Source organism: Lathyrus oleraceus, chromosome 3 (assembly GCF_024323335.1).
Source record: "Lathyrus oleraceus cultivar Zhongwan6 chromosome 3, CAAS_Psat_ZW6_1.0, whole genome shotgun sequence".
In the NCBI taxonomy this organism is placed as follows: domain Eukaryota; kingdom Viridiplantae; phylum Streptophyta; class Magnoliopsida; order Fabales; family Fabaceae; genus Lathyrus; species Lathyrus oleraceus.
In genome coordinates, this window is record NC_066581.1 from 40442472 (window position 1) to 40467360 (window position 24889).

The 24889-nt window shown below is 39.0% G+C and overlaps 1 long non-coding RNA gene and 1 pseudogene across 9 annotated transcripts; both read right to left on the bottom strand.

Annotated features, from left to right (window-relative positions):
• Positions 1–437: 437 nt before the first annotated feature.
• Positions 438–15807, bottom strand: LOC127132366 (uncharacterized). 9 transcript variants are annotated; one of them, XR_007806688.1, is made up of 7 exons: positions 15540–15807; positions 15278–15383; positions 14993–15177; positions 14495–14925; positions 14206–14328; positions 1870–2057; positions 438–1766 (listed from the first exon to the last, which is right to left on the bottom strand). It is a non-coding gene; the product is annotated as an uncharacterized LOC127132366 (long non-coding RNA). The 9 variants fall into 9 exon arrangements; XR_007806686.1 differs by lacking the exon at positions 14206–14328 and adding an exon at positions 2125–2247 and having other exon boundaries at positions 1870–2004; positions 14495–15177; XR_007806683.1 differs by lacking the exon at positions 14206–14328 and adding an exon at positions 2125–2247 and having other exon boundaries at positions 14495–15177.
• Positions 15808–23433: 7626 nt separating this feature from the next.
• Positions 23434–23533, bottom strand: LOC127133741 (uncharacterized; annotated as a pseudogene).
• Positions 23534–24889: the final 1356 nt, after the last annotated feature.

Consider the following 24889-nt stretch of genomic DNA (forward strand, 5'->3'; position numbering starts at 1 on the left):
CTCTAATTGATTTTAATTTTCAAATAGATGTTAGAATTGATGTCAAAAGTAATCTTAACAAATTAGTGGATTAATTTGATTTTTATTGGGTTTTATACTGATTTTTTATTATTATTTAAATTGATATTTAAATTAGTCTTGGATTATTTCTAAAAGATCCATTTTATATACATTTCAAAATCAAATTACAAATAACATTTCAGGTACATTTACACCATTCACCCCTTTGTTCGATGTTTGTCACTTATGTTATCATTCACATTCTGTTGTCATGTTCCTAGTCCTCGCTCATTTTAATGAATTTTTATGCCAAATACTAGCATTAGATTCATTCAATCATTCATATTCATTATACATTCATTCATTAAAATAAATTCCGTGTTTTTTCCCTGTACGCATTTCATACACATTTCATACAAATATGACATTTCGTAACAAAACCAGAAAATATTGACTTGAATTTGGATTTCTGAATTGGAATATTTTTTTTCTACAAACATAAACAATAATTAACATAACATCAGATTAACAGCCATCATAATGATTACATTCATCAGCCTTTCCATCCTAGAAAGTTTAAAGTAGAATTACCCATCCGTGTGGATTTTGTTGGGATTTGGAGTGATACCCCTCCATGGAGCATCGAGCGTGCTGGATGTGTTCTAAATATGGCAATAAGCTTAGAAGGTTCTTTTCCACTTGGCACCATCATTGAGACCACTCAAACAACAGGAGTATTAATTAGTGACGACACACACGAAGCAGAACATTAATGGACTCATGGATATTTTATCAAGAATGCTACGGGAGACTGATGATTTCGTTGATAGTGAAAACGACAAGGCTCATATCAGATTAGCTGCTGCAACACATTTTCTTCACTTTTCCTGGTCGAGTTCCTTCTCTTTCTTGCTGCTTCAAAAGACAGCCGCTGGATGACTGCTTTGCTTACAGAATTTGGAAATGACAGCAAGGATGTTCTTGAAAACATTGGTCATGTCCACCGTGAAATTTTGTAGCAAATCTCTCTACTTGAAAATACAAAGCGTGAGATAGAGGATGATGTTGCTAGTTCTTTAACTGATTCACAACAGGCTGAAGCCGATGCACACGAAACTGAAGATCAAAGGTTCAATTCTTTCAGGCAGATTCTTGATCCATTACTCAGACGGAGGACATCAGGCTGGGGAATAGAATCACAGTTTTTTGATCTTATTAACCTCTATCGAGATTTGGGCCGTGCCACTGGTTCTCCACACCAAACAAATTCTATTGGTTCTTCAAACAGGCGGTTAGGTTCCAGTAATCAGTTGAATCATGCAGGGTCTGTGGATGTTTCTGGGGATAATAATAAGGAGTGTGACAAGCAGAGGACGCATTATGCTTCTTATTGTGACATGGTCAGATCACTTTCATTTCACATAACCCATCTGTTCCAAGAGTTGGAAAAAATAATGCTGCAACTTTCTCGCCGACGTGATGATATTGTGAGCGTAAGCCCTGCTTCAAAATCAGTGGCTTCTACTCTTGCATGCATTGCTTTAGATCACATGAATTTTGGTGGCCATGTAACTGAAGCTTCAATATCAACAAAATGCCGTTATTTTGGCAAAGTCATGGATTTTTTTTTGATATTATTTTAATGGAGAGGCCAGATTCTTGCAATCCTGTTCTGCTGAATTGTTTGTATGGGCGTGGAGTTATTCAATCTGTATTGACCACATTTGAAGCTACTAGTCAGTTGCTCTTTGCAGTTAATTGGACCCCTGCATTCACCACAAACAAGGCACCACAATGACATGATCATGTACTACACTTACAGCGGTTAATTGGACAAGACAACTCATTTGGAGTTGGTATGGAATTCACCTTGGCAAGTATCCTGCAATCATGGTCCTGTAGCAGCCACGACCCTATCATCACCCTATGGATTCATGCCAATCATGGCCAAAACAGTAGACATACATCATCAAAACCTTGGTCCTGTACAACACCACATTAGGACTGCAGCGATCCAGGGCAGTGGATTTGCAAGGTTGGACATCCATTACATTGACCTGCAAAATCAACACGTCACCATGGGGTTTTGAACAGAAACAGACCAAGGATGCATATGCTACTAACCACATGAAATTTGGCTTTGACCAACTCAATTGGTATTAATCCTGCTAGCATCATCCCATCCCCCATTTGAAACACCTGTTGCCAACTCAATGCTAGCATGCCAGCCATCCAATATTTCCAAACCTGCAAGAAAAAAACAGAAACAGCAACAACCGGAATATCAACAAGTAGAAGTACGAGCCAAGGAGATGGGTTATCAGACCAAATATTATTCTCATGTGTTACATGTGGAATATTAAGTTTTTTCTGAGTTGCAATTGTACAGCCTAAAGAACCAGTGGCTAGATACCTAATGTCAGTTGATTGTAGCTTCTTTAATGATGGGACAATTGATTCTGGAGTAACTAGAAATAAGTTTACTGCTGTGCATGAAGATGTAAGCATTCCCGAGCAGGGCACGTATCCAGGACGAACAAAACAGAATTGCCGGAAATGATTTATATGATGTTCCTATTGAGTCTTCTGAACAACAGGCACAAATTGCTGATCAAAGTTATATGGAAGCTTCAAATACTGAAAAAGGAAACACGACTTTTGCGCTGTTGGCTATAGCATATGGAAATCCATCCGGTTCCGAGGAAGATGATCAAAGTGACTCAGATATAGCAATTGATGGGGATGATTTGAACACGATTAACCATCCATTAGAAAGCAAATCCCAGGAGAGTCCTTGTTTGCCTTCTCAATTTCAAAGATGTCGTGCGGCCATTCCTCCTGTACCTGTTGAAGTTCGCACATAGTAAAGTTAGTACAGATGCTTCAAATGCAGACTTCTTAACTGATATTCTGAATATTTCACCTGCTTTTCCCATTTCGAGTTCTTAAGAAGTGGAGCATCATCATAGACGATCAACATCTTCAAGATGCCCTTCGTTGATGGTCTACCGGCTGGAGGTGTTATTGGTACTGCTTCACTTAGATGGATGTCTACAAATTCCTTCACATGGTCGAAGGCGGTTAAAAATCAATGCTCCATTTAAGTCACTGCAGTAAAGCACGGTTAATTATTTCAAGTAGTAAAATTTCAAAAATTCCCAATTTGGCATCCAGACAAAAGAATTGGAGAAAGTGTGGTTCAGATTACCTTTCCGAGTCCAATGATCAAAGAAGGCACTCCAATTCTTAGCATCCAAAAGCACTTCTGAAAACATTCTCCATTGGACCATTGAGCATCAAACTCAAAACCCTATCTGCGGAAGATAAATAGGCAGCAGAAATCAGTAGAAAAGGAGAGGAAAAAATTTGAGAAAAAGGGAGCGGCGAAACTTCAAAAGCGAAAACCCTAATTCCCCAAACCAGAGAAGAAATCGATTGAAGGAGGCGAAGGAAGGAGATTCGGTCTTTACCTGAGCTACCGATTCACCAAAGGTGAGCTTCCTTTCAAACTTTCATGCTGTTTGGACGAGAGAGAGATTGAGAGCGATTGAGATTGGGAACGAGAGAGAGAGCTTGGACGCGAGAGAGAGTTTGGACGCGGGAGAGACGATTGAGTGCGATTGAGAGCGTTTGAGAAAAACGTGGGGTTTGAGAGAGCTGAGTGAAGTGAGAGAGGAGGACGATGAAGCAATGCTGTTACTTTTGTTTTTTTTTTGTTTTTTTATTTTTTTTAGTTTAAACCAAACAAACCTTTAAGATATAAAAGACTATAAAGAATATAATATGTTTAGTATTCTTTTTAATAGTATGTTAATGATTATTAATGGCAGGGTTAATTAGGGTAGTCTTTTTTTTATTATTTAGTTTTTTATTTCATTTCTTTTTTTTTTAGTTTATCTTAGTTCACATATTTAAGTTAGTACTAAAATAACATCTAGTTTATAAGCAGTCTAGTGGAGAGAATGTAGATTCATAGTCTTTGGAGGAGTGGGTTCGATATTTGTATGTAGCACCTTTTTTAGCATTTTCTTTTTTCTTTTAGTATTTCCTTTTCTTTTCTTTCAACATTTTATTTTTTTAATGTTTTATTGTCTTTCAGCATTTTGTTCCTGTTAATATTTCTTATGTCCATGCTTTTTTATTTAAATCCATCATGCATGCAAAACCATTTTAAAACTAAAAAAAATCATACTTTTCTCGATTTAATATCGAGCCCCTTTTTCACACCCTTGTAAGTCGATGGCTTTTTTAAGCCTCGCCGTCAACCTCACATAGCTTACTCTTGGGCTTTCTTACAATGAGTCGGTTCTCTTGCACTTACACTCATGCATTATTTATTTGGGTCCGATTTAATTATTTCATGATTGTTTTGATCCCCATTTGACAAATGTACCCCACTCCCCCAATGTGTATATAATTTTGTCTTTGTTTTATTTCTCTATTTTAGATACTAACACAAGAATAAAATCAACCATTTCCAAAAAATACAAAAAATATGACTCGATCCAACGTCGAGTACTTTCTCAATAAACGAACCAACTCATTTCTCCCTCCTATTCCATCCCATTTCAAAACTTCATCAAATGCTTGATCCAACGTCAAGCCATTTTTCATAATAAAAACTCAAAAAATATTAATTCATATCCAAGACTTTTTTTCAATAAAGATGGAAATGGAACGTGGTGTATACCACGCACTCCTGAGACTAGGATTCGAGATGTATATCTCGCCAATCCTAGCTCTCGCCATCATTCAAATTTATCCACTTTGTTCTCTCGAACACTCATTCAAATTTCTCAAACGTCCATCAATACTTGATCTATGGTCGAGTCATTTTCACAACAAAAGCTCAAAATACCTAATTCATATTTAAACACTTTTCTCAATAAAGGTGGAAATGGAACATGGTGTATACCATGCACTCCTGAGGTTAAGATTCGAGACGTATGCCTCGCCAATCTTAACTCTCGCCATCGCCTAAAATTGTCAATGCGGTTTCTTCAAACCCTTTTTCTCAATCAAATTCCAAAATACTTAATTCCTATTTTAACTTTTTTTAATAAAGATGGAAATGGAACATGGTGTATACCATGCACTCCTGAGGCTAGGATTCGAGATGTATATCTCGCTCATCCAAGTCCTCGCCATCACTCAAAACATATCCAACCAATCAAACTCTTTTCTCGCCGCTGTGCGATTAATCAAAAACCTTTTTCATAAATGAAAGATATATTGTCTTAAGTGATACAAAACAATGTTTCGGCCACGATTGTTGAGTAGAGATAAATGACGCTTTTCCGAATGTAGATTTATAAATCCGTTCGATGTGTGGTATGCGTTCACTCCTCATCTGTTTTGGGTAAAACGATGTTTTTGTCAATTAATACAATATAGCTTTCGCTAAAATCGACCAACAAACAAACATTTTTCTACCCAGAACTACGTAAGCCTTGATTTCTCTTTTGAGATACGTAGGAGCAGGATTTGTAAATCTTGTCAGGCCCACTAATAAAAAACTTAGGTTTAGTCCTTCGTTAAAAAATCCAAAAACATTTTCCTCTCTTTTACTCTTTCTTTCCCACCTAATAAACTGAAAAGCCTAACATTTCAAACTAACACTAACGCACACGACTGACCTAATGGTTCCCGTTGAGTACAACGGACGTGAGGGGTGCTAATACCTTCCCCTTGCGTAATCGACTCCCGAACCCTGATATTGGTTGCGATGACCATATCTTATCCTTTCTTTTGTCCTGGGTTTTATCGATATTTCCCCTTTCCTTTTTAGGAATAAATAAAGTTCGGTGGCGACTCTGTTCAGTCCATCATTGCGAGCGTGCGATCGCGCTTCGCTTTGAAGTCGTATCCCCATTTTTTTTTCGAGGTGCGACAGATGGCGACTCTGCTGGGGAAGATAAATCCTTAAGCGAGTCAAGCCTAGTTAGGACGTTTGTGTGCCTTTGTTTGTTTAATTTTATGGCTTTTCCCTTATTTATTGCTTTTAATATCTTTATTGTTATATTGATATATGTTGTATATTGGTTCTATTGCGATTGTTGGTACTTGGGTATTTGATTGCAAACCATGTGGGAAAGACTCTACACCCGAGTCTAGAGTGAAAAAACATAAGATAGGATGATGGTTGAGTAGTACGGACTCCCGAGGTGAATACTTCGTAAGGGTCGGTACGAGAACCTCACTTAGAGTAGATTCTTTTGCAAATATTGTCGCCCGAGGTGTATACCTCGTAAGCGTCGATGTTTCAAAGGGGTCCATGACTCTAAGGACCTTTTAGAACATTAAACCTTTGGCCAACTAGAAATGATGGTTGCGTAGTATGGATTCCCGAGGTGTATACTTCGTAAGAATCGATACGAGAACCTCGCTCAGAATAGATTCCCTAGATGGAGTTGATGACCGGAAAGTATTTTCCGTAAGCGTCAAACAGTCTTTCGAATCCATGACTCTGAGTACCCTGTCTAGAACCCAGTCGATGGTTGCGTAGTACGGACTCGCGAGGTGTATACTTCGTAAGAGTCGGTACGAGAACCTCACCCAGAATAGACTCCCTTGATGGAGTTGACGACCGGGAAGTATTTCCCGTAAGCGTCAAACAGTCTTGTGAATCAATGACTCTGGGGATCCTTTGTAACAAAGCCCTAGATCATACCCGGTGAGAACCCCGTTTTGGAAAAACAATCAGATTTATCAGTACCTCGGACTTTTGAACCCGTGTATTAAAGAAAAAAACACAAATATGCATGGCTTGCATTGCATTCATTCATTGCATTTGCATCGCATCATAATGCATGTCATTCTCCAGACAAATTACCAAAATAAAAAAAACTCATCCATCCTTTATCCGTGAAGCAAAGTGATTCTCAACACGCGTTTAGAACAAAGAACCATGTCTCAGAAGATGATGGACGAGCTAAGGAAAGGCCAAGAAGCACTGAAGGGGGAACTTAATCTTTTGAAGAGCCAAATGAGATGGGTCTTGGAAACCCTGCAAGTCTTGTTGAGAAAAGAGGGTCACCCAATATACACTGCTGCAACAAAGAGAGCTACTACCCCGCATCCATCTGGTGTCACCTCAAGTCAAGGGAAATTCTATATGGCAACTCCTCGTCTACCGGCATATAGACCTCCCTCAAGGCGTCATCATCAACATCCTCTGGCTATTGCTCCTCAAAGTCACCAAAACCAGGTTCAAAACAAAAATCAGAATCAGAACAAGAGGAACAAGGATCACAATGACTCAATTCCGGTGCCATATAGCAAGCTCTACTCGCAACTGATCCAGAATGCTTTGGTGACCCCTCGAGCTCTCACACCTGTGTCACCAGACCTGCCATGGTACAATCCAAATGCAACGTGTGAATTCCATAAAGGGGCATTGGGACATAACCTAGATTCTTGTTGTGCGCTAAAAGCCTTGGTACGAGGACTGATTAACAAAAAGAGTTTAGTCTTTGAAGAAGATCACCCGAAGATCAAGTGTGAATACCATACTGGAACAATGAGGCACTCCATCGAGGAATGCAAGAGTTTTAAGCTCAAGCTGCAAGGATTGATTAACATAGGGTCACCAACACTCAAGGAGGAAGGCTCAAGTACATATACCTTGATTTCTGGGCCAGGTAATGAGAAAGGGAAAGGACCCTTGAAAACCCTCAAGGTTTTGTTCCACAAGGAAGATGTCAGGGATGTGGCTAATGAGCTATCATTGTTTCCTGGTAAGAGCATTGAGATACCGCCTTGGATTTCCAATGTCACGACCCATACCAATGAAAGAAAAGGAGAAGTGAGTAGTGGATTCAAGAAGGTTGCGTTCAACGATGAGATTGAAGGAAAAGAATTTGAAGATCATCATGCCAATGTCAAAAAGCTTGTTGATCCCAACCTTCAAGTTTGAAGAAGTCATTCCCTAGAGCCGGCAATCATTTGGCTGTTTCAACACTTCTTTTGTAGTTTCTTTGCATGTTGGTTGTTATTTGCTTTTAAGCATTGTTGTTTTATTTGAATTGGTAAGATTAATGAAATGTTTATGCATCTTTTGAATTGATCCATTCGTATTCACTCGTTTTTCATTTATGTTAAAAAAACAAAAATTCTCCTCTCATTCACTTTTGTTTATCAAACTGTTGTGTTAACAAAGATTGGAGGGAGGATGATGAAAATGAAACACCTAAAATTGTTGTGGTATGCTTTTGAGTAAAACCTTGTCGATGATGTAAGGCATTGTTTCAAATCCCCAAACACTGAAGAGATAAGGAGTTAATCCCTAGTCAACCACTTTGAGCCTAGAAGTTGGTGTTTATTTCGGATCTAAAACCCTTAATCTTAACCTGGGGCAGGGTAGTTGTGTTCAGATAGTTTGATCATGCATTCGATCTTTCAAAAAAAATCGTCCATATGTATACCCTCCAATTAGGTTCAACCACATGTTATCCTTTGCGCACATGTTGAGATGTCGAAGAAGCTGAGAAAAGCTAAAATTAGTGTTGGTTGATCCTTATCCACCAATAATGTGGCAGTCAATACCTTTAAAAAATAAAATAAAAAGCCCGCTAAGTCAAAAACCACGAAATGACTTAGGCAAAAGTTAGGGCATCCCGATGGACCGAAAGCTTCAAAAAAAAAACGGTCCAGGCAAAATTAGGGATAAAATAAATCAATCAAAAGAGGTCATTGAATCCTCGACAAAAACAAAATAAGGTGACTGTCATTTCAAGAAAATTCGTCTTGAATTCTCATCACACCTTCGAACCCTCTTGGAATTCGAATGCGTGTATTGAATTAACTGAACATAGGAACTGGAGATCATCAAGAAGAAGGGGTGGGTAAAAACAAATTTTGAGCCTTATATCCTTTTGTTTCAAGAAACCGCGAACCAGACCACGTTACAACCCTTAAAAGACCTAATTGAGGCAGGGTTTATTTTGAAAGCATACTATAACAAGGTTGTGTTAACCTGACTCCAAACGATTTTTGTTAATCATTTGATAGCACCAACTTGCGTACTGTGAAGGACTTGATCACCATTGTGTTCTTATCAACGACTCGTTCACTGTATTTTACCCGTTCATATCAATAAAATTTGATTTCAAATTTTTGCATAAGCATTGAATTAAAATTACCAATTTTTGAATGAACAATCTTATTTGCGAGTCAACACTTAGCATCAAAGAAATTCAATACATAGTTGAGGAACTTGATGGAGTGAAAGAAGTCTAGTCAGGGGCAAATCACTTTGAACATCCGTTAATTCGAGCTAATCACCCTAAGGGTCATCTAGCCAAGAGTAATCTGCTTCAAGAATCAGACCGGGGCAAGCCACCTCAAAGCTCAATGAGTCCAACTATCCAAAGGACAGTCAACCAAGAGTCTGCCATTCCAACATTTGGTTAGTCAAGTTCAGACTACTGCAAGTTACAAACACTGGGGGCAAGCCACCTCAAAGCTCAATGAGTTCAGCTATCCAAAGGACAATCAATCAAGAGTCTACCATTCCAGCATTTGGTTAGTCAAGATCAGACTACTGCAAGTTACAAACACTTGGGGCAAGCCATCTCGAGGTAGTCTCATGGCAAGTTGTTTCCAAACTCACTTTCAAAGTGAACATCTCCACAGTCCCAACAAACTGGGGCAAGATGAGCCACAGAGGGGCAGAACCTCTTTCTTCGTGCTTTCAAACTGCTCAAACAAATTCTGCCATACATCAACAACTATTGAGTTCAAGACGAGTGCCCGAAAGTTATGCTAGCACGATTCATTAATCCTCCAAAAGGATCCGTTGGCTAAGCTGTGGCCATCAAACTGGATAGGATCCTCCTTTGGCAACATCTATCACAAATATTTGGTTGAGTTCTCGGTGTTGAGGAATCATGAGCTTCCATAAAAAGCCTTTACAAACTCCCAGTCTGCCCAGTGTCAGCATTCTCATAATCATGATCATTCATATATCATGCATAAAAGGAAATTCAAATCATGCATAGCCGAAATGTACTTCGTGCTCATTTTGCATTGACCCAGGTCTTGTTGTCGATCCTAGATCCTTTGACCTCTAATTCCAGCTTGTCTTTGGTATCCCTAAACCAACATCCGGTTTTCCCGGTCATTTTCAAGTCCAATTGTAGTTGGCAAAATCCGTTAAAAGCTGTTTGTAGTCCATTGCTTACGGTCAAAGTCCAATTGTTTTTATTCCGGGGTCCGGTCATACTTGAACCAGCTCTGAAGATTCTTTGTTCAATCCTATTCAGGTCATGTATGAACCTGTTATTGAACCTTTTTATTCCGGGGTCCGGTCATACTTGAACCAGCTCTGAAGATTCTTTGTTCAATCCTATTCAGGTCATGTATGAACCTGTTATTGAACCTTTTTATTCCGGGGTCCGGTCATACTTGAACCTGCTCTGAAGATTCTTTGTTCAATCCTATTCAGGTCATGTATGAACCTGTTGTTGAACCTTTTTATTCCGGGGTCCGGTCATACTTGAACCTGCTCTGAAGATTCTTTGTTCAATCCTATTCAGGTCATGTATGAACCTGTTGTTGAACCTTTTTATTCCGGGGTCCGGTCATACTTGAACCTGCTCTGAAGATTCTTTGTTCAATCCTATTCAGGTCATGTATGAACCTGTTGTTGAACCTTTTTATTCCGGGGTCCGGTCATACTTGAACCTGCTCTGAAGATTCTTTGTTCAATCCTATTCAGGTCATGTATGAACCTGTTGTTGAACCTTTTTATTCCGGGGTCCGGTCATACTTGAACCTGCTCTGAAGATTCTTTGTTCAATCCTATTCAGGTCATGTATGAACCTGTTGTTGAACCTTTTTATTCCGGGGTCCGGTCATACTTGAACCTGCTCTGAAGATTCTTTGTTCAATCCTATTCAGGTCATGTATGAACCTGTTGTTGAACCTTTTTATTCCGGGGTCCGGTCATACTTGAACCTGCTCTGAAGATTCTTTGTTCAATCCTATTCAGGTCATGTATGAACCTGTTGTTGAACCTTTTTATTCCGGGGTCAGGTCATACTTGAACCCGCTCTGAGGATTCTTTGTTCAATCCTACTCAGGTCATGTATGAACCTGTTGTTGAACGCTTATTCCGGTGTCAGGCCATACTTGAACCTGCTCTGAAGATTTTTCTCTGTTTGTTCAATACCATTCAGGTCATGTATGAACCTGTTGTTGAACCCTTATTCCGGTGTCAGGTCATACATGAACCTGTTCTGAAGAGTTTTTCTCCATGATTATTCCCCAGCGTTGTCAGGTCATATATGAACCTGTTGTAGCATCTTTTCCTTTATTCGGGTTAGTAAGTCATATGTGAACTTACTACCGAAACCTCTTGTATCCCAAGTATCGATTAATCAAATCTCATTTTGATTACTCCCCAGTGTGTGCCTGATTCTCCAGCAGGACTGTCTCCCCAGCAAGTTGTTCCTTACCATTTGTCTGTCTTCCTGTGGACCATCAGCATTCCCCACAGATTGGTCTGTCTAGTAGCATCTCCTGTCAAGGGTCCACCATATCCCTAGCAGGGAAGAAAATTAAAAAAAAAAAAAAAAAAAAAAAAGAAAAGTCATGCATTCATGCATATCATATCATGTCATATCGTATCATATCATATCGTATCATATCATATCATATCATATCATATCATATCATATCATATCATATCACATCATGTCATAGGGATTCAGGATCAAAATCCGGGTCTTCTTAGTATTTAATCATCTTCCACTATGATCATATGAAGAGTGTCCTGCTTCATATTCTCTAGTAGAAGATACTTAAATAGGGGCAACTGTCATACCCCGATTTTGACCCTGAATTTTTTATTTTGTTTGGCACTTGGCCTAAAAATTCATTTGCATACATTCATTCCCAACTCCATATTTTTGTTACACGTTGATCATTGTCTATGCCTTTTTGATCATGGTGCTTTTGACTATAAAATGGATTTTAATCATTTGACTTTTGAATTTTTCAATTTTTGATTTTAATTTCAAATTAAGTTTAATTCCCAAATTTCAATTTAATTTTAATTGTTATCTTTACTAATGATTCAAAACTCTAATTGATTTTAATTTTCAAATAGATGTTAGAATTGATGTCAAAAGTAATCTTAACAAATTAGTGGATTAATTTGATTTTTATTGGGTTTTATACTGATTTTTTATTATTATTTAAATTGATATTTAAATTAGTCTTGGATTATTTCTAAAAAATCCATTTTATATACATTTCAAAATCAAATTACAAATAACATTTCAGGTACATTTACACCATTCACCCCTTTGTTCGATGTTTGTCACTTATGTTATCATTCACATTCTGTTGTCATGTTCCTAGTCCTCGCTCATTTTAATGAATTTTTATGCCAAATACTAGCATTAGATTCATTCAATCATTCATATTCATTATACATTCATTCATTAAAATAAATTCCGTGTTTTTTCCCTGTACGCATTTCATACACATTTCATACAAATATGACATTTCGTAACAAAACCAGAAAATATTGACTTGAATTTGGATTTCTGAATTGGAATATTTTTTTTCTACAAACATAAACAATAATTAACATAACATCAGATTAACAGCCATCATAATGATTACATTCATCAGCCTTTCCATCCTAGAAAGTTTAAAGTAGAATTACCCATCCGTGTGGATTTTGTTGGGATTTGGAGTGATACCCCTCCATGGAGCATCGAGCGTGCTGGATGTGTTCTAAATATGGCAATAAGCTTAGAAGGTTCTTTTCCACTTGGCACCATCATTGAGACCACTCAAACAACAGGAGTATTAATTAGTGACGACACACACGAAGCAGAACATTAATGGACTCATGGATATTTTATCAAGAATGCTACGGGAGACTGATGATTTCGTTGATAGTGAAAACGACAAGGCTCATATCAGATTAGCTGCTGCAACACATTTTCTTCACTTTTCCTGGTCGAGTTCCTTCTCTTTCTTGCTGCTTCAAAAGACAGCCGCTGGATGACTGCTTTGCTTACAGAATTTGGAAATGACAGCAAGGATGTTCTTGAAAACATTGGTCATGTCCACCGTGAAATTTTGTAGCAAATCTCTCTACTTGAAAATACAAAGCGTGAGATAGAGGATGATGTTGCTAGTTCTTTAACTGATTCACAACAGGCTGAAGCCGATGCACACGAAACTGAAGATCAAAGGTTCAATTCTTTCAGGCAGATTCTTGATCCATTACTCAGACGGAGGACATCAGGCTGGGGAATAGAATCACAGTTTTTTGATCTTATTAACCTCTATCGAGATTTGGGCCGTGCCACTGGTTCTCCACACCAAACAAATTCTATTGGTTCTTCAAACAGGCGGTTAGGTTCCAGTAATCAGTTGAATCATGCAGGGTCTGTGGATGTTTCTGGGGATAATAATAAGGAGTGTGACAAGCAGAGGACGCATTATGCTTCTTATTGTGACATGGTCAGATCACTTTCATTTCACATAACCCATCTGTTCCAAGAGTTGGAAAAAATAATGCTGCAACTTTCTCGCCGACGTGATGATATTGTGAGCGTAAGCCCTGCTTCAAAATCAGTGGCTTCTACTCTTGCATGCATTGCTTTAGATCACATGAATTTTGGTGGCCATGTAACTGAAGCTTCAATATCAACAAAATGCCGTTATTTTGGCAAAGTCATGGATTTTTTTTGATATTATTTTAATGGAGAGGCCAGATTCTTGCAATCCTGTTCTGCTGAATTGTTTGTATGGGCGTGGAGTTATTCAATCTGTATTGACCACATTTGAAGCTACTAGTCAGTTGCTCTTTGCAGTTAATTGGACCCCTGCATTCACCACAAACAAGGCACCACAATGACATGATCATGTACTACACTTACAGCGGTTAATTGGACAAGACAACTCATTTGGAGTTGGTATGGAATTCACCTTGGCAAGTATCCTGCAATCATGGTCCTGTAGCAGCCACGACCCTATCATCACCCTATGGATTCATGCCAATCATGGCCAAAACAGTAGACATACATCATCAAAACCTTGGTCCTGTACAACACCACATTAGGACTGCAGCGATCCAGGGCAGTGGATTTGCAAGGTTGGACATCCATTACATTGACCTGCAAAATCAACACGTCACCATGGGGTTTTGAACAGAAACAGACCAAGGATGCATATGCTACTAACCACATGAAATTTGGCTTTGACCAACTCAATTGGTATTAATCCTGCTAGCATCATCCCATCCCCCATTTGAAACACCTGTTGCCAACTCAATGCTAGCATGCCAGCCATCCAATATTTCCAAACCTGCAAGAAAAAAACAGAAACAGCAACAACCGGAATATCAACAAGTAGAAGTACGAGCCAAGGAGATGGGTTATCAGACCAAATATTATTCTCATGTGTTACATGTGGAATATTAAGTTTTTTCTGAGTTGCAATTGTACAGCCTAAAGAACCAGTGGCTAGATACCTAATGTCAGTTGATTGTAGCTTCTTTAATGATGGGACAATTGATTCTGGAGTAACTAGAAATAAGTTTACTGCTGTGCATGAAGATGTAAGCATTCCCGAGCAGGGCACGTATCCAGGACGAACAAAACAGAATTGCCGGAAATGATTTATATGATGTTCCTATTGAGTCTTCTGAACAACAGGCACAAATTGCTGATCAAAGTTATATGGAAGCTTCAAATACTGAAAAAGGAAACACGACTTTTGCGCTGTTGGCTATAGCATATGGAAATCCATCCGGTTCCGAGGAAGATGATCAAAGTGACTCAGATATAGCAATTGATGGGGATGATTTGAACACGATTAACCATCCATTAGAAAGCAAATCCCAGGAGAGTCCTTGTTTGCCTTCTCAATTTCAAAGATGCCGTGCGGCCATTCCTCCTGTACCTGTTGAAGTTCGCACATAGTAAAGTTAGTACAGATGCTTCAAATGCAGACTTTCTGAATATTTCACCTGCTTTTCCCATTTCGAGTTCTTAAGAAGTGGAGCATCATCATAGACGATCAACATCTTCAAGATGCCCTTCGTTGATGGTCTACCGGCTGGAGGTGTTATTGGTACTGCTTCACTTAGATGGATGTCTACAAATTCCTTCACATGGTCGAAGGCGGTTAAAAATCAATGCTCCATTTAAGTCACTGCAGTAAAGCACGGTTAATTATTTCAAGTAGTAAAATTTCAAAAATTCCCAATTTGGCATCCAGACAAAAGAATTGGAGAAAGTGTGGTTCAGATTACCTTTCTGAGTCCAATGATCAAAGAAGGCACTCCAATTCTTAGCATCCAAAAGCACTTCTGAAAACATTCTCCATTGGACCATTGAGCATCAAACTCAAAACCCTATCTGCGGAAGATAAATAGGCAGCAGAAATCAGTAGAAAAGGAGAGGAAAAAATTTGAGAAAAAGGGAGCGGCGAAACTTCAAAAGCGAAAACCCTAATTCCCCAAACCAGAGAAGAAATCGATTGAAGGAGGCGAAGGAAGGAGATTCGGTCTTTACCTGAGCTACCGATTCACCGAAGGTGAGCTTCCTTTCAAACTTTCATGCTGTTTGGACGAGAGAGAGATTGAGAGCGATTGAGATTGGGAACGAGAGAGAGAGCTTGGACGCGAGAGAGAGTTTGGACGCGGGAGAGACGATTGAGTGCGATTGAGAGCGTTTGAGAAAAACGTGGGGTTTGAGAGAGCTGAGTGAAGTGAGAGAGGAGGACGATGAAGCAATGCTGTTACTTTTGTTTTTTTTTTGTTTTTTTATTTTTTTTAGTTTAAACCAAACAAACCTTTAAGATATAAAAGACTATAAAGAATATAATATGTTTAGTATTCTTTTTAATAGTATGTTAATGATTATTAATGGCAGGGTTAATTAGGGTAGTCTTTTTTTTATTATTTAGTTTTTTATTTCATTTCTTTTTTTTTAGTTTATCTTAGTTCACATATTTAAGTTAGTACTAAAATAACATCTAGTTTATAAGCAGTCTAGTGGAGAGAATGTAGATTCATAGTCTTTGGAGGAGTGGGTTCGATATTTGTATGTAGCACCTTTTTTAGCATTTTCTTTTTTTTTTTAGTATTTCCTTTTCTTTTCTTTCAACATTTTATTTTTTTAATGTTTTATTGTCTTTCAGCATTTTGTTCCTGTTAATATTTCTTATGTCCATGCTTTTTTATTTAAATCCATCATGCATGCAAAACCATTTTAAAACTAAAAAAAATCATACTTTTCTCGATTTAATATCGAGCCCCTTTTTCACACCCTTGTAAGTCGATGGCTTTTTTAAGCCTCGCCGTCAACCTCACATAGCTTACTCTTGGGCTTTCTTACAATGAGTCGGTTCTCTTGCACTTACACTCATGCATTATTTATTTGGGTCCGATTTAATTATTTCATGATTGTTTTGATCCCCATTTGACAAATGTACCCCACTCCCCCAATGTGTATATAATTTTGTCTTTGTTTTATTTCTCTATTTTAGATACTAACACAAGAATAAAATCAACCATTTCCAAAAAATACAAAAAATATGACTCGATCCAACGTCGAGTACTTTCTCAATAAACGAACCAACTCATTTCTCCCTCCTATTCCATCCCATTTCAAAACTTCATCAAATGCTTGATCCAACGTCAAGCCATTTTTCATAATAAAAACTCAAAAAATATTAATTCATATCCAAGACTTTTTTTCAATAAAGATGGAAATGGAACGTGGTGTATACCACGCACTCCTGAGACTAGGATTCGAGATGTATATCTCGCCAATCCTAGCTCTCGCCATCATTCAAATTTATCCACTTTGTTCTCTCGAACACTCATTCAAATTTCTCAAACGTCCATCAATACTTGATCTATGGTCGAGTCATTTTCACAACAAAAGCTCAAAATACCTAATTCATATTTAAACACTTTTCTCAATAAAGGTGGAAATGGAACATGGTGTATACCATGCACTCCTGAGGTTAAGATTCGAGACGTATGCCTCGCCAATCTTAACTCTCGCCATCGCCTAAAATTGTCAATGCGGTTTCTTCAAACCCTTTTTCTCAATCAAATTCCAAAATACTTAATTCCTATTTTAACTTTTTTTATAAAGATGGAAATGGAACATGGTGTATACCATGCACTCCTGAGGCTAGGATTCGAGATGTATATCTCGCTCATCCAAGTCCTCGCCATCACTCAAAACATATCCAACCAATCAAACTCTTTTCTCGCCGCTGTGCGATTAATCAAAAACCTTTTTCATAAATGAAAGATATATTGTCTTAAGTGATACAAAACAATGTTTCGGCCACGATTGTTGAGTAGAGATAAATGACGCTTTTCCGAATGTAGATTTATAAATCCGTTCGATGTGTGGTATGCGTTCACTCCTCATCTGTTTTGGGTAAAACGATGTTTTTGTCAATTAATACAATATAGCTTTCGCTAAAATCGACCAACAAACAAACATTTTTCTACCCAGAACTACGTAAGCCTTGATTTCTCTTTTGAGATACGTAGGAGCAGGATTTGTAAATCTTGTCAGGCCCACTAATAAAAAACTTAGGTTTAGTCCTTCGTTAAAAAATCCAAAAACATTTTCCTCTCTTTTACTCTTTCTTTCCCACCTAATAAACTGAAAAGCCTAACATTTCAAACTAACACTAACGCACACGACTGACCTAATGGTTCCCGTTGAGTACAACGGACGTGAGGGGTGCTAATACCTTCCCCTTGCGTAATCGACTCCCGAACCCTGATATTGGTTGCGATGACCATATCTTATCCTTTCTTTTGTCCTGGGTTTTATCGATATTTCCCCTTTCCTTTTTAGGAATAAATAAAGTTCGGTGGCGACTCTGTTCAGTCCATCATTGCGAGCGTGCGATCGCGCTTCGCTTTGAAGTCGTATCCCCATTTTTTTTTCGAGGTGCGACAATGGGTCTTCTAATGCATTGGGCAATGGTGTTGGTGTGGTAATCATTTCTCCCGAGGGTTACCATACGCCTTTCACTGCTAGACTATGTTTTCATTGTACCAATAATATGGCTGAGTATGAAGCATGTATTTTGGGACTCAAGGCCGCTATAGACCGGCGGGTCAGATTTTTGAGTGTGTACGGAGACTCAGCATTAGTAATCAGTCAGATCAAAGGAGAATGGGACACTAAGCATCCGAATCTCATCCCTTACCGAGAACGGGTGATGACATTAATCCCATACTTTGAAGAGATAACATTCGAACATATCCCACGAGAAGAGAACCAGTTGGCAGACGCATTAGCTACCATGTCATCTATGTTCAGAGTCAGATGGGACAATGAAGCTCCCAGGATCACCATTGGACGGTTAGATGAACCAGCATACTGTTATGAACTTAACACTGAGAAGGTACCGGAGAAACCTTGGTTCCACGACGTAAGAAGATATTTAGAAGCTCAGGAATACCCTGAAGGGGCATCCATCAATGACAGAAAATTCCTGAGGAAGTTCTCCGCTAAATTCTTTCTGAGTAACGGAGTATTATACAAACGTAATCATGATTCGACTCTGCTTCGCTGTGTGGATAAAAAGGAAGCAGAAAGGATTATGGAAGACATGCATGACGGTATTTTTGGGACTCATTCTAATGGACATACAATGGCCAAGAAGATTCTGAGATCAGGGTATTATTGGTCTATCATGGAAGCGGATTGCCACCATCACTCCAGAACCTGTCACAAGTGTCAGATCTATGCGGACAAAGTACATGTGCCTCCTGCTCCATTGAACGTGTTGACAGCTCCTTGGCCCTTTGCAATGTGGGGCATCGATATGATCGGAGAGATTAAACCTACGTCTTCTAATGGACATCGCTTCATTCTCGTCGCTATTGATTACTTCACAAAGTGGGTAGAGGCAGCCTCATTCGCTTCTATCACCAAGAATGTGGTGGCACGGTTCGTCAAGAATAGTCTTATTTGTCGATATGGCATCCCTGAAAGAATTATCACTGATAATGGTACTAATTTGAACAACAAGATGATTACTGAACTCTGCACGCAGCTCAAAATTAAGCACCATAACTCCTCTCCGTACCGGCCAAAGATGAATGGCGCCGTAGAGGCTGCTAATAAGAACATCAAGAAGATCATACAAAAGATGACAGTAACGTACAAAGACTGGCATGAGATGTTACCGTTTGCTCTTCACGGTTATCGCACTTCAGTACGCACTTCGACAGGGGCAACTCCTTTCTCTTTAGTCTACGGAATGGAAGCCGTTTTACCAGTGGAAGTTCAGATTCCCTCCCTAAGGATCATGAAAGAGGCGGGTTTAGGCGAGGATGAATGGATTCAGACTCGGCTCGATCAGATAAATTTGATTGATGAGAAGAGACTTGCGGCTGTTTGTCACGGGCAGATATATCAGAAACGCATGACCCAGGCGTTTAACAAAAGAGTCAAGAGACAGGTGTATCAAATTGGCGACTTAGTGATCAAGCGTATCATTCTACCACAAGGGGATCCCAGAGGCAAGTGGACTCCCACATACGAAGGGCCATTTGTGGTTAAGAAGGTATTCTCCGGTGGAGCCATGATACTTGCTACAATGGATGGCGAAGACTTCCCGCATCCTGTGAACGCGGACGTAGTTAAAAAATACTACGCATAACAGAGACCCGCTAGGGCGACGTACCTAGGCAAAAGTAAGGGCATCCCGGCGAACCAAAAGGGTTCGGGCAAAAATTAGGGATAAACCTATAAAAATGTACACCCGGCAAGTCGAAAACCTGAAAAGGCGGCTTGGGCAAAAAAAGGGTATCCCGGTGGACTGAAAAACCTGAAAAGGCGGTCCAGGCAAAAATTATTGGGATTAAAGCGTATGACTATGTCCCGTTCTCTGTCAGCTTCAACCAAGTTCCAAGGGACTGAGCAACCCAATCACCTCTATCCGACAACAGGAGATGAGATGCTTGAAGACATGATGACAGTAGTGGAATTACAATAAATAGGACTTTCTCTGCATGGCTTTCTCTTTGTTGTCTTGACAATTTCCTTTTACTAGGATTTCTGTCTCCTTGTACACAAATTGCCTGTTTATAGGCCCTCTTTCAAAGTCAATACAATTTTATCCCCAAAAAAGATGCTTTTGTTTTCACTTTTTCTGTTTTGATTGCATAAACGTCCATTGATTTAATTTGAATTGATATATGCATTTGAATATGATCAATGTTTACAAAAATACATGCCTAAAATAGAAATAGCGATTACTACAAGACTTCAGGACCAAGGAGAAGGTCTAACCATGCTTTCCAATGAATCCGTTGCTAATTCGATTCCCCGGCAACGCCAATTATTCCCCAGAAGAGGTCGGCACCACCATACCGAAAGGTCATCTCTTCCATCCCCAGCCAGGCTCTGTTGAGTGTTTCCACCATCAGACAGAAATCAAGTATCCCCCAGCCGAGACAGGGTCATCAATACCAATGTCTCCGACCAGCAGACTGAGATTATCTCCCCAGTAGTGTCCCCTGGAAGAATGTTTCAGACGCCTAATGCATTCATTACATCATTTCACATCACATACTATATACAATTTTCATTCCGCATCATATACATTACATCATTTCATATACATGCACACAATGCTCGCATTTATTCCAGACGCATAATTCACTCATCACATCGTTTCACAGCACACGCATGCATACAACATTTGCATCTCATGCATCATGACATTGCATGAAACTAACGTCATGTTTCAGGTTAATTACCCTCCTGATACAGTCAAAATAAAGATCCATTCAGACGGACATCCTTCTCAATTACAAATACGGCTTTCAGATATACCCCATGTCAACATTCATTCTGACGTCCTCCCAATGGTGGCATCTCTAAGCCCACCTCAGATATTCGCTGCAAATACAACAAATATTATCAGATACAGCCTAACATACGGTTCATTCTGATTCAGCCCAACATATGACTCTTTTAGCTCAGATACGTGATAACACGAAATTATATCGCTTTTTAAGACTTAATTCAATTAAATTATATTATCATTTACGCTAGTTTATCTCATTTTATCAGATATTATGCAGTATTCCTCTTCTATTTATATCAGGTACCCATTTTGAAGCAAAAGTGAAAAAGGGAAGAAAAGGAGGTGTAAAAAGGAACAAAAAGGAGAGAAAAGGAACCAAATGCCAAAGCCCAGCCCAAAGCGCACAAGTCACCAATGCTGTGCCTGTGACGGACGTCACAGGACGCGTGACGAGCGTCACGCGAAGTAGCCTTGTGACGGACGTCACACATAGCGTGACGAGCGTCACACAACTCCACTACCTTTTTGGCGCAAGTATCGCCCTCAGAAAGACTTGAAGAATAACGTTAAGGAGTTGGTCTCCTATATGCACGCCGTGGATATAGCCACGCTGAAGAATGGGAGGAACGGAATGCAGTTACCAAGGCTATTATAAATAGCCATCTCACAAACCAAAAGAAAGGAGGTTTTGCACGCTCAGTTTTGCGAAAGCTCTGCCAATTTTCCTTTCACGCCTTTGCCTATTTTCTTCCTTTCCAGCATCGTTCACTTTATTTATTTTATTTTGCAAGCTTTATTTTCTTTTTCCCTTGCAATTTATTTTCCCCGTTCTTAGCTTTTAGATATTTTTCGCGTAGTAGTTTCTACACCGGAAACTACTGTGCAACTTTATACCGGATTTAACCTTACGTTATATTCCAGTTTTATTTCCTTGATTTATTTTACTGTTTAATTGAAGAATCCAAGAACAAATCCTACCGGCTTGTGGAGGAGTGTTCAAGACCATTGTATTACGCATTCAGGTTCTTTAATCGTTATTTAATTTTTAATGTTTTATTCTATTGTTTATTTACATTGCATGCCTGGAATGAGTCTGTTTATGCATGATATAGATTCTTATTTATTTAGCATGTCTGGCTAATTTGCCTAGGTATCGGTATGTAAAGTAAGCAGAAAAGGGGTCAAGACTAAGTCGGTCTATTCAAACTTAAATTAGAATCAATCTTTTTATGGTCTTAACTTACAGGTTTAATAACAAGATTTTTACAAAAGTAAAAGACATAAAGAAGTTGAAACCAACAGAGCGAGAGTTTGAGGTTTTAACTGGACAGTGTAAGTTAGTCATTAAGTCTATCTCAGGGCGAGAGCAAGTTTTAGAATTAATTAAATTCTGACTTTTTTCAAAAAGTATTTTTAAAGATTGAATGTGAGGACGAGAGTTAAGCATTTAGATTTAATTGTATAACCTAAGTCAACAGAGCGAAAGTTTGAGATAAGGGTGTTTAAAACGGTCAGTATTTTCTTAAAAAGAGTTTCTGCAACTTTATTGTTTTCAAAATATGATTTTTGACTTAATTATAAGTGACAGCTACATTAATCTAAGATCATGGTTTCTTCAACAGAGCGAGAGTTTGAGATAAAACCTTTAACCAATAAAGTTAATCGAAACGATTTATTTTAAAACCGAGAGACCGACAAGGAATTGATTCCCTAGTTTTGACGAACTACATACCGATATCCGTTTTATTGATATTTAATCTAGATATTAGTTTAGCTCTTAGTTTTTCCCCAAACAATCGAACATTTTCACCTTAGCTTTACGTAGTAACTTTAGATAACGGTATATCGATTCATAAGTCCCTGTGGGATCGATATCTTTTAAAACTACGCGATAGAACTGTGCACTTGCAGTTTGTATCCCATTCTCGACTCACACAGTCGAGCGATCAAGTTTTTGGCGCCGTTGCCGGGGACTTTTATTCAATCGATATCGTAACTCTTCCGTTACGCTGTAGAGACTAAGGTTTCTTTTTCCTTCTATTCTTTCTTTCGTTGATTTGTATGCCACGCACTCGCTCTCAAGGCGAACCGCTCTATTTACGAATCAACGATATCGAACTATATCTCCGAGTCTTACGACGAATTCGGGAATATCGTGCCGAAAACAATCTCCCTCCTATAAACCTTCCTGATATCAAAAACATTTTTCTTCTTTAACCGAGATGGCAGAACCAGCTCGTGCTCTTAGAGATTACGCCGCTCCATCGCAAGATGAACCGCATTCAAGTATTGCTCCGCCCGCAATCGAAGCAAACAACTTTGAACTTAAACCTTCACTGTTGCAGGCTGTGCAACAGAACCAATTCTCTGGAAATCTTACCGAGGATCCAAACCTTCATTTATCCGTATTTGTCCAATACGCTGATACTGTTAAAGCTAATGGTGTCACTTCAGAGGCAATTCGACTTCGTCTTTTTCCTTTCTCATTAAGAGATAGCGCTAGAAGATGGCTTCAATCTCTCCCTTCCAACTCAGTCACCACCTGGAACGAGTTGAAGAAAGTTTTTCTTGCCCGATATTTTCCGCCAAGCAAAACAGCTATGTTAAGAGCCCAGATAAACGGATTTAAACAGAAAGACAACGAGTCTCTTTTCGAAGCATGGGAAAGATACAAAGACATGATGAGACTTTGCCCACACCATGGTTTGGAAGACTGGTTAGTAATTCACACATTTTATAATGGTCTCTTATACAATACAAGGTTAACAATAGACGCCGCTGCAGGTGGTGCACTAATGAACAAACCTTATGCTGATGCTTACCAGCTTATCGAGAGCATGGCCCAAAACCACTATCAGTGGGGAACCGAACGAACAACAGTGGAAAAACCTCAACCGAAAACTGGCATGTACGAGATAAGTAACCTCGATCACGTTAATGCAAAAGTGGATGCTTTGGTCCAGAAGATTGAAAGTTTAAACGTATCACCTCCAACCGCCGTGGTTGCTATAACTCAGAATTGCGAGGTCTGTGGAATCCAAGGCCACACTCCTGCGGAATGTCAACTCTTGACTGGAATCCAAACAGAGCAAGTAAACTATGCTCAAGGAAGCCCCTATTCGAATACCTATAACCCAAATTGGAAGAACCATCCAAACTTTTCATATAAGAGTAATAATGCTTTATACGCACCTGGACAGTCTCCGAATCAAACCCCATCTGTATCTCCGGGATATCAGAAACCGAATCCTAACAATAATACCCCTAGAAAATCCAACTTGGAAATCATGATGGAAAACTTTATAGCTTCCCAACAACAAACCAATAAAGATTTCTTAAACCAGAACATACACACTGGCGAACAACTTAAACAACTAGCAAGCAAAGTAGATGCCTTGGCTACCCATAACAAAATGTTAGAAACCCAAATATCTCAAGTAGCTCAACAACAAGCACCTACTGCTGCACCAACTGGTACATTCCCTGGACAGCCCCAACCTAATCCGAGAAGCCAAGCTCATGCAATTATATTAAGAAGTGGAACGGAAGTGGAAGGACCGTCTGATCCAAGGATAGAAAACCAAAACCCTAAGAAATCTACTGAGGAAAGTGAACCTAAGGAAAAGGAAGAGAGTAATAAGGATACCCTAGAAAAGAAGGAACCTTATGTACCTCCACCACCTTACAAACCACCTATACCTTACCCTCAAAGGCTTGTTAAAACCAAAGATGTAGGCCAATTTAGAAAATTTGTTGATCTCCTTAAACAATTAAACGTTACAATTCCGTTTACCGAAGCTATTACGCAGATGCCCTCATATGCTAAATTCTTAAAAGAAATTCTTTCTAATAAAAGGAAACTTGAGGATAGCGAAACCGTTACACTCCCTGCCGAATGTAGCGCTATAATCCAAAACATGCCCCCTAAACTCAAGGATCCGGGTAGCTTCTCTATACCCTGTCACATAGGAAAATTTGTCATCGACAAAGCCTTATGCGATTTAGGAGCCGGAATTAGCGTTATGCCTTTATCCATATGTAAGAGACTGGAAATGGGAGAATT